The sequence below is a fragment of the Parus major genome, chromosome 17 (genome assembly GCF_001522545.3).
Source record: "Parus major isolate Abel chromosome 17, Parus_major1.1, whole genome shotgun sequence".
In the NCBI taxonomy this organism is placed as follows: domain Eukaryota; kingdom Metazoa; phylum Chordata; class Aves; order Passeriformes; family Paridae; genus Parus; species Parus major.
In genome coordinates, this window is record NC_031785.1 from 4,739,025 (window position 1) to 4,747,676 (window position 8,652).

The window sequence follows — 8,652 nt, forward strand, 5'->3', positions numbered from 1 at the left end:
TTGGGCAGAGAGGAGGAAAGGATAGCTGCCAGTGCACCCCAAAACTCTGCTGACCACAAAGTGAAGACCCCCATCTTCAGCGTAGTGGGAAACTGAACATGCGGTGAAAATAATGGGTGGAGCATCTCTCATGTGCACTGGCTTATTTTGTAAACCTGAACTTTGCAAAATGTCACAAAATGGAGAAACGAGAGGCCTGGGATGAGTAAATCTCTATTAGAAATTCCCTGGGATGGCAGCAGTCATGTTCTCGCTCGATGATGGTACATTACAGCCCAGCCCGGCTCGGGAGCGAGGTCATGTGTGGCGCTGATTGCGGAAAGTATTTAATTAACACTGCCGTAAATACAGCGCTAGAGATGCCAGGCAGACCACGGCGGGGCATGATTGCTGCTGAGCTGTGGGAAGTTTTGCCAAGGCAGAGAGGAAAAGATGAGGGAGGGCAGAGAAAATCCGGTAGATTTTGCTTCCTGCCTTGCCACAGCCCTTGGGGGTCCTCAAGGGGCAAGGGGAGGATGGGACAGTGACATTGTCAGGATGTCCCCTGAGCAAAAAGGCTTCATCACCAGTGCCCAGACAAGAAGCCTCAAAACAGGGAGAGGAGCTCTCTCCCAAAGCAATTGTCAGGACACACATCACCGTCCTCTTCCCTGATGCACAAATGGTCTAAAGTCACCTTTTCACAGATAATCATCCCCAAATTCTCTCAATACCTGGCAGACAGTGAAAATAGGAACATCTCAGCTTCACTCGTGCATGACCACAAGCTCATCATCTCACTGATGAGCTGAACTACTCCAGATCTGACCCCACTCAAGGACACAGGGTGACAGCAAAGCCATCACTGTCCCCAGGACACACATTTCACCCATTGTGCTGCTCAGGAGGTCGGGGACCATGACAGGAGGAAGCACCAGGTCAGAGCAGGACCAGCCGGTTTCAGGCACAGCCAAAAAGGACCTTTTCTTGCCTGAGCTCATCAGCAGCTTAATGACACTGGCTAAAAAGCTCCAGAGTCCCTAATCGCTCATCATATTACGGCTGCTCACAAGTGAGGCCAACCAGTACAAACCTCCTCGAAGCCTTTCTAATTAACAAGCAGAGGCTTAGGCTCTCCCAGCCCAAAAGCATCATCTCAGATAAAACCAGCAGCCTCCTGCCAGCCCCAGTCCCCTTGATAAACCCCTTTAATGGGCTTGTCAGCATTGCCTGAGGCCACCCCATTGGCTAACAAGGCACGTCTGTCTGTCTGTCTGTCTGTCTGACCCTCCCTGCCCCCATGCTGTGGGTGGGGAAATGTCTATTTGTCAGTCCATCCATCCATCCATCCATCCATCCATCCATCCATCCATCCATCCATCCATCCATCCCTCCATCCATTCCCACCATGGCAGGAGCCATTCCTGCAGGGATATTCCTGCCATGGCTGCTCCTTACCCTCTGCTGGATTCGAGATGTGTCCCCTGCCTACCCCATCCATCAGGTGCCCGGATTTCCCCTTCCCCAGGAGGGTGGATGACAGCTGAAAAGAGCAGATGCCACCAGATGGTCACCACAAGGAGAGACCTGGCTAAACCGGTAACTGGGAGGACACTGGAGGCCTCATTTGGTGAGTGACTCCCTGGACTGGTCCCAAGGGGAGTGAGCTTGGGATGGTGGCACTGAGCTGCTGCCCACAAAGCCTCCAGGACCTCTGCAGCACTGGAACACCTGCACTGGCACTGGCACAAAGGTTTGTGGCCACAGTCACAGGTCAGGCTGTCCCCTGAGAGTGGCTGAGCACTCACACCTCATCACAGAGATGCTTTCTCAGAGGGCTTTGGAAAATCAGGCTTGGAAAGCACTTAAGAACTTTTTGAGCCTGGTTTTCCACAGTCCCCCAGAGCCCATCGCTGTGATGAGTGGTTAGTGCTCAGCCCCTCTGCCTCCCCCCTCCCTCCCACTCCCATCAATCAGAGATGCCCCAATATACTCTGTGACAAATAAGAAGTTGTTGTGATACCTTTGACTTTAAAGCAGGAGAAATAACTCCTCTGTAACGTGATCTACCGTGTCTTTATATTCCCAAGCGTGTCGCCCTGGATTGGGGCTGGGGCTCTGATTTAATATTCTCATGGAAACCGGTGCCCTCATCCAATTACCACGGGGATTTGGGTGCAAGCAGCAGCTGAGCCGCCGGTAGCCCCCGGCCCAGGGATGAGCCCCCAGCCCAGGGATGAGCCCCCAGCCCAGGGAGGAGCCCCCAGCACAGGGATGAGCCCCGCGGGGGACCCTGCCCACGGTGACCTCACTGGGGCCACCCCAAAAGTGCTGCAGGGCGTCCCGAGTTAATTCGACACTCCCAGATAGCGGCTGTGCCAAGGACTGGGTCATACTGGGAAGCACTGGTGGCAACTGGGAGAGCGAAGGAAAGGCGAAGCCTCGCTCCAGGCGGCAGCAGAGAGCTCTGTGGGAAACATCCCTGGAGATTTCCACTTACCGCGGGAATAAAATCCCTCTGTTTCGAACTGGAATGCCTGCTGCTCCGCATCCCCCTCCAGCCACGGAGGCTGGATGCTCCCTGGTAATCCTGCATCATTTGTTTTCATTGGCTGACAGAAAAAGTGTTGTCAGAAAAGCGATGTTAGCTATGCTGGCTGGCATACAAAATTTCGCTTTAATTGTATTTTATTTGGCAATAAGGAAAGAGAAGCAAGAACAAACCCTCAAGATATCCCCTCTCTCCCCCCACTTAAAATTTCAATTTGGTAATTTTATGACAATGTTTCTGATAAAACCCAACAAAGCACATTAAAGTGAGGGAAGTGATGTATCTTTTTCAGTGGCACATGATCTTTGGACACATTTCCCACTCCATATATATTGAGACAGTTAAAAAAAACCAAAACAAACAAACTTGTTTGGTTTCTTTTCCACGTCAACTGTTATTTTTCAACTATAAACCCTACTATTTTTTCCAACCCTGCTTTCCTGCTTTTTGATCTCTAAAGGCAAAACCAGGGAAGTATTGGACATCCTATCTGAAAAAAGCATCACGGAGCAGCCCCACTTCCTTCAGCCCAGGCCTGGCCATCACACCATGTCCTGCTGTGATTTTACACTTTCAAGACCATTTTTCTTGGAAATTTCCCTTCCATCCTATCCTCAAAGAAACTGTGTCATTGATTTACTGTTGAAATTGGAGGAAGAGGCTGGCTCGTGCTCAGCCTCTCCTGATGCCAATGCCAGCTGGGAGCTGCATGGGCTGGCCATGATTTGGGGGTTCCCTGACCTTTTCTCCACTAGTCAGGAGGATAAAACCTTCCAAACTAACAGGACATTTCAAAACCAAACCACCAATCCATAGACCTGAGGGGTTTCTCTGTGCCATCTGGAATCAAACAGTCCTGGCTAACCAGCCCCAGCTCGGTTCTCCCAGCCAGCCGAGTATCCTGAGCTTCCTCCCAGCATCCTGCAGATTTATTTGCTGCATAAATCCCCGCTCCCACCCCGTGTGGCAGCGACGCCTTCAAAGCACCGTGTGTTCCACACAGCGTGGGGGGCTTGGGAAGGGGTTAATGGGTGGGCACAGGCAGCGCTGGGGAGTTGCTAGGAGACTTGGGGCTTTGGGATGCTGGATGTGATGCTCAGCCAATGGAGGAGTCCTCTGAGCAGTAAATCTGCTAATTTGGGCATCGTTGACTGCCAGGGCTAGGGGTGGATGTGGGTGCTGAGCAGAGCTGACCCTGACCCCCTCCTCCCAGCCCCACCCCGATGCTTTCCCGTCCTGCTCCTGTGGTTTCAATTAAACCGCTGAATTAATCTCCCGCAATAAACTCAGCTGCTATTGTAGTTTGCTTTGGGATTCATCATCACTTTTGCAGCAAATGCAGCAATTAAACAGAGAGGTCTTGGTAGCTCAGGAGGGAAAGCTGGGCTCCCCCAGGCTGATGTTTGGGATTGGGGTACCCAGGCCCCCCTCCCAGGGTTAGTTTTCACCAGCCCAAAGCCCTTTCTAGGGGCTGCTGAGAGTGAGGGAGCTGAAGGAGGCCCCACTGCCCCCCCTCACCTGCATATGCTCCTCCAGATGGCCCAGGCTGCTGCTCTCCATGTGGGAAAAGGTTTTAAATTAAAATCTTCCCTGTGGTTTTTGGCAATTTTTGGCTGGGTTTCTTTCCCCTCTCTGGCCCATTTGCCATCATTAAGTGTAGATGGAGTGGCAGCATGGTGGAGTTGGGTGGGTGGGTGGGCACAGGGGGGGTCTCCAGCCAGGGCACCCCACAGTGAGCTTGTCTCAGCCTGGGCTCAGCCCTGTCTCTCCACAGCCCTCCTTGGCTGTCAGGAAATGGAATTGTTCCTTTCTGGAGATCCCTGCTGACACCCCCAACCAGCCCCTCTCATCAGCACCTGGTAATGTCCCCCCTCCCAAAAGGGCAGGAGGGCTCCTTCAGAAGCCCAGCACTCTGGATATCCATCCCAGTGGGATCTGACCTGGCTCTGCTCCAAACCACAGCCTTTTCTGAGCTATCAGCTGCTCATGATGAGCCTCTCACCAAGTGTACAGTCCCTGGATTTGCAGAGATGGGACAGGATGGGAGAGTGGGGTGGGATGAGATGGGATGGGATGGGGATGGATGCATCTTTCCTGCCATCCACAAGCCTGGCAGAGGAGCAAGACCTGCACCAGGGCAGGATCTGGCCTCTCCAGGGACCCTGGGATGCCAACTTCTCACAGAAACAGCGGATTACAGCACATCAGCTCCAATCAATACTTTGCTGTGGCAGAAAGCAAAGGGAAAACAGGAACAAAAAGAGGTTTCTCATTTGTGGGAGATTTGGAGCTTTTGTTGCGTTTGGAGGGAGGGGGGGAAAAAAAGCTTGAGAAAGGGCTGGGAAAGAAAAGCTGGGGCGGGGGGGGACAGAGCAACACCCACCCCTGTGGGACACTGCTGCAGGGTGGGACTTTCTGAAACACTCGCGGTGCCAGGGAGAGCACGTGGGGTGGGGATGGGATGGGTACAGGGTGGGTGTGGGGTGTCCTATCTCCACCTGGCACAGAGGGTTTGATTCTTTCCTCCCCAGACCAGGGAAACTTCAGCAAATCCTTCCCAGCTCTGGCCCCCCAAGAGGGGCAAAAGTGGAGAAGAGGGTTTGGCAGAGGGGAGAGAGGGGAAAAGATGTTCAGCCCCTGGTCTGGTCCTGCTGAGACCGTCACCAAGTACAACCAGGCTTGGGGATGCTCCAGACAAAATGGGGGTGTTAAAGGAGGGTTTTTGGAAACCCAAATATCTGGCAGGGAGAAGTGTAGAAGAGATGTCACTGACCCCATGCAAGCTGCAGCCCAAGACCTCTTTGTGGGTGGTTTGTCTCATTGTCTGAGCCATCGATTCCTCCCATGGAAGAAAAAGTCCCTGACACAGCGAGCTGTCCCCTGCCGTGTCACTCAGTGACGGACAGAGCACTCAGCCCCTGGCAGAGACACTCCTTCCCTGGCAGCCAAAATGGCCTTTCCTGCAGAACGAGGGGGACAGGGGAACCTGCACAGGGCAGCGCTGGGAACAGGAGCTGGGGACGCCCTGGGCTGCCCTGCTGCGATGCACAGACCCCCAGAGCAGCCAAACCCCCGGCAGGGAGAGCACCCAGCGGGGACCGGGCCGAGCTTTGTCTCTCCAGGTCAGTGGCCTGGGCAAGGAGCAGCAAAGAACCATCCGGGCACCCACGGCTGCTTGGGATGAGGCTCACGCTCCTCCTCTGCATTCTGCGCTCTCGCCGGCGCGGGGACGAAGAGCTTTGAAGGAGCTGCCCTTTCATTATTAATATGGTGATGATGTCTGACGCCGAGCGTGTGCAGCGACAGCTCTGCCTCCCGTGGCTCCCTGCCAAGGAAAGCACTCGCTGCTCCTGGGGGAGGGCTCGGTGCCCCCCCAGCCTTTCCCCGGCACCGCGTCCCGGACAGTCCTGCCCCGCACAGCCGCTCTCTGGGCTGGACCCACGGCACATCGGTGCTTTCGCCATCTCTGGCACCTGGGGATGCACACCAAGTGTGGCTGGACACAACAAGGAGGGTAAAGAGCTCTGTCTTGTGGTGTCCCAGTCTCTGTAGTGTCCTGTCCCCACGGTGGGCACAGAGCTGACCCGAGCTCAGCCTCTGCCCGACACCCCCACTGCAGCTCTACTCGCTGTCTCAGACCAACGTAGAAGACAGCGTCTGAAATGTTTTAAAGATACTCGGTTTAGAGCTTGGGTCTGATCCTGTGTTGCTTTCAGTCGTTTTCTTCCCCCAGGCCAAGCCGGGACCCCGGGGCAGTGCGGGTAGAGCCGGTTTCGGGAGGGGGAACGCTGCCAGGAGCCGCAACTCCCAGCAGGACCTGCAGCCTCCCGGCATCCTCACATCAAACCTCTCCCGTCTTTGCCCTCGGGCCACAGCCTGAGACATGAATCATCCTCTCCGATGCCTATCGATCCGGGCTGGGCTGCTGGCAGAACCCCTCCTCACCCCGTCCCCGTCAGCCCCTGTCAGCCCCGGGAGGAGAGTCCGTGCCCATCGGTGCCCAGCCACCACCGTGAGCCCAAGACAAGGTGCACCCTGAGCACCCAACCCCTCCCGACACAGCCTGTGGAGCTGGGGCTGTGGGGCCGTGGGTCTCAGCTGGCCATGGACGCCCCTACCCATTCCCCGGTCCCACAGCCGGACCCTGTGGCAGGTAACAGGAGGTGACACGGCTCAATCTAAGGCAGTGATGAGCCAGGCCAGTGTCCCCGCTGGCCCACGGCCGGGGCAGGGCTCACCTTGAGCATCATTGAAGTTCCCAAAAATACGGACCCCTCTGCCAGGGAGGCAACCTCCATCCCACTCACCGCACAGCTTGAAGAGCCGCAACTGGGAGCAGCGCTGGGAGCGGGCCGAGCCGGACCCTGCACCTGCAGCCTCGCAGGATTCCTGTGTCAGGGTGCAGGGGGACACCCCTCACATGGCAGGGCTGCGAGGGGCCAGCCCTGCGGGCACAGCCCGGCCAGCAGGCTCCCGGGTATCCCATCCTGCACCACCTCCACAATTCGGCTGTGGGTTATGTCAAGGTATGTTGGATTGCAAATTAACCGTCAGCCCGCTGCGCGGTCCCGGCTCCATCTGCAGAAAATGAGTTGCTGGACTTGGAGAGTGTCCAGTTGTGCAGCTCGGCGTGCCTAACGCCCAGGGCTGACAAGCCACTGAATCACTCCTCCCCGCGCTGCCAGGCCACATGAAGCCAAGATGCATTTCTTTTTAATGATAAGTTTTTATTGTTTGGAGTTCAGCTTAAACAGCTTCCCGGGGGGCAGCGCCTCCTGCTTCCAGCACGGGCGAGCGGAGCGGGGAGCTGAGCCCGGCTGGTGCGGGCACACCGAGCACCAGCGACACGAGCTGGCCGGTCTCAGCTGGAAAGGGAAGTCCTTGAAAACCGTCCATGGGGAAGGAGCTGGGCTGCCAGCCACGAGCATCGCTCGGTAAATCCACACAAAACATCTCTGCAGCCAAAGGCAGGATTTGCACCTGGCCGGGAGACAATGCACACACCCCACTCACACCCCACACACCCACGGGCACCAATGGCTTGGAGCAACGCCTGTGCTCCCCTCCCCGCCCCAGAGAGCTCCCTGGGAATATTTGGCAGTCCAGCACTCATCCAGCTCTTCCCAAAACAGGGAGTGTGCCCTGGAGAGAAGCTGCCTGGGCCCCTCGTCCCCCACACATACAACCTGCAGCCCCTGTGCCACACCTGCCCCCACAGAGAGGCAGCCCCCACCCCAGTGAAGCCACACGGGAGCTGCTGGGAGGTCCCGACTGGGGCTGAGCTCCAGGGACAGAAACGCAGGGGGATTTGGAGAAACCACCTGCCCAGGGGACAGCCTCATGCTGCAGGACAAGGGGCTGCAGGGCTGCCCAGGAGGTTTCCCAGGGGATTCTCAGCCTGGAGAGAAAGAACTCAGCCTTCCCCCCAGCAGGACTGAAGCAGCGCTGAGCCATTGCTGCTCTCACTACGCTCCTCTGAACCTCTCAGCAACGCTCCTGCCCGCAGGTCAGACAAGTGGCAAATAAAAGATTTACGGGAGGTGCGGCAAAGCTATGGGAAGGAAAACCACATCCACACGGGAGTAGCGGCACATGAGGCCGGGAGGGAGCCCTGGCACGCAGGGCAGCACCAAGGCTTTGGGCTGGGAACGCTGGGGTTGGGGCATCGCGGTGACCCTGAGGGGATGGGGACGGCTGCTGCCTCTCCCCGCCAGCACCAGCTTCCCACAGTGCGCTGGGATTTGCTCCGAGAGGCTCCCAGCGCTTTGGCTACCCTTGGGCACAAGGGTTTGGGGGGGCGGAGATGCCAGTGCCACCCTCTCCGCTCCCCCGCCCAGCACCCTGCCCATCCCTGCCCACCGATGGGACTGAGCCCCACCAGCTTGGGGTGTTCCACTGGAGATGTAGGGGCGTATCTTTGGGAAAGGGCTGAGCGGGTTCCGGGGGCATCCCCCGCTCTCCACCCCGCTCCCCTGTAGCACCCCCGATCCCGCTGGTACCAGCCCCCGCCTTACCTGCTGCCGCTCCTCCAGCTGTGCTGCCACATCTGGGCAGCTGCGGACCCCGGGACTGGAGCGGGGGGGTTCGGCTCCGGGTCCGGAATGATTGGGGCGGCCGGGGAG

The 8,652-nt window shown here is 57.0% G+C and overlaps 1 protein-coding gene across 1 annotated transcript in view; it reads left to right on the forward strand.

The window, feature by feature from the left end:
* Positions 1 to 7,924: 7,924 nt before the first annotated feature.
* The window catches only part of FIBCD1 (fibrinogen C domain containing 1), a 16,216-nt gene continuing 15,488 nt past the window's right edge, over positions 7,925 to 8,652 (forward strand). The window contains exon 1 of the mRNA XM_019008412.2: positions 7,925 to 8,036. The gene's annotated coding sequence lies outside the window, so the exon portion shown is untranslated. The remainder of the gene's footprint in view (positions 8,037 to 8,652) is intronic.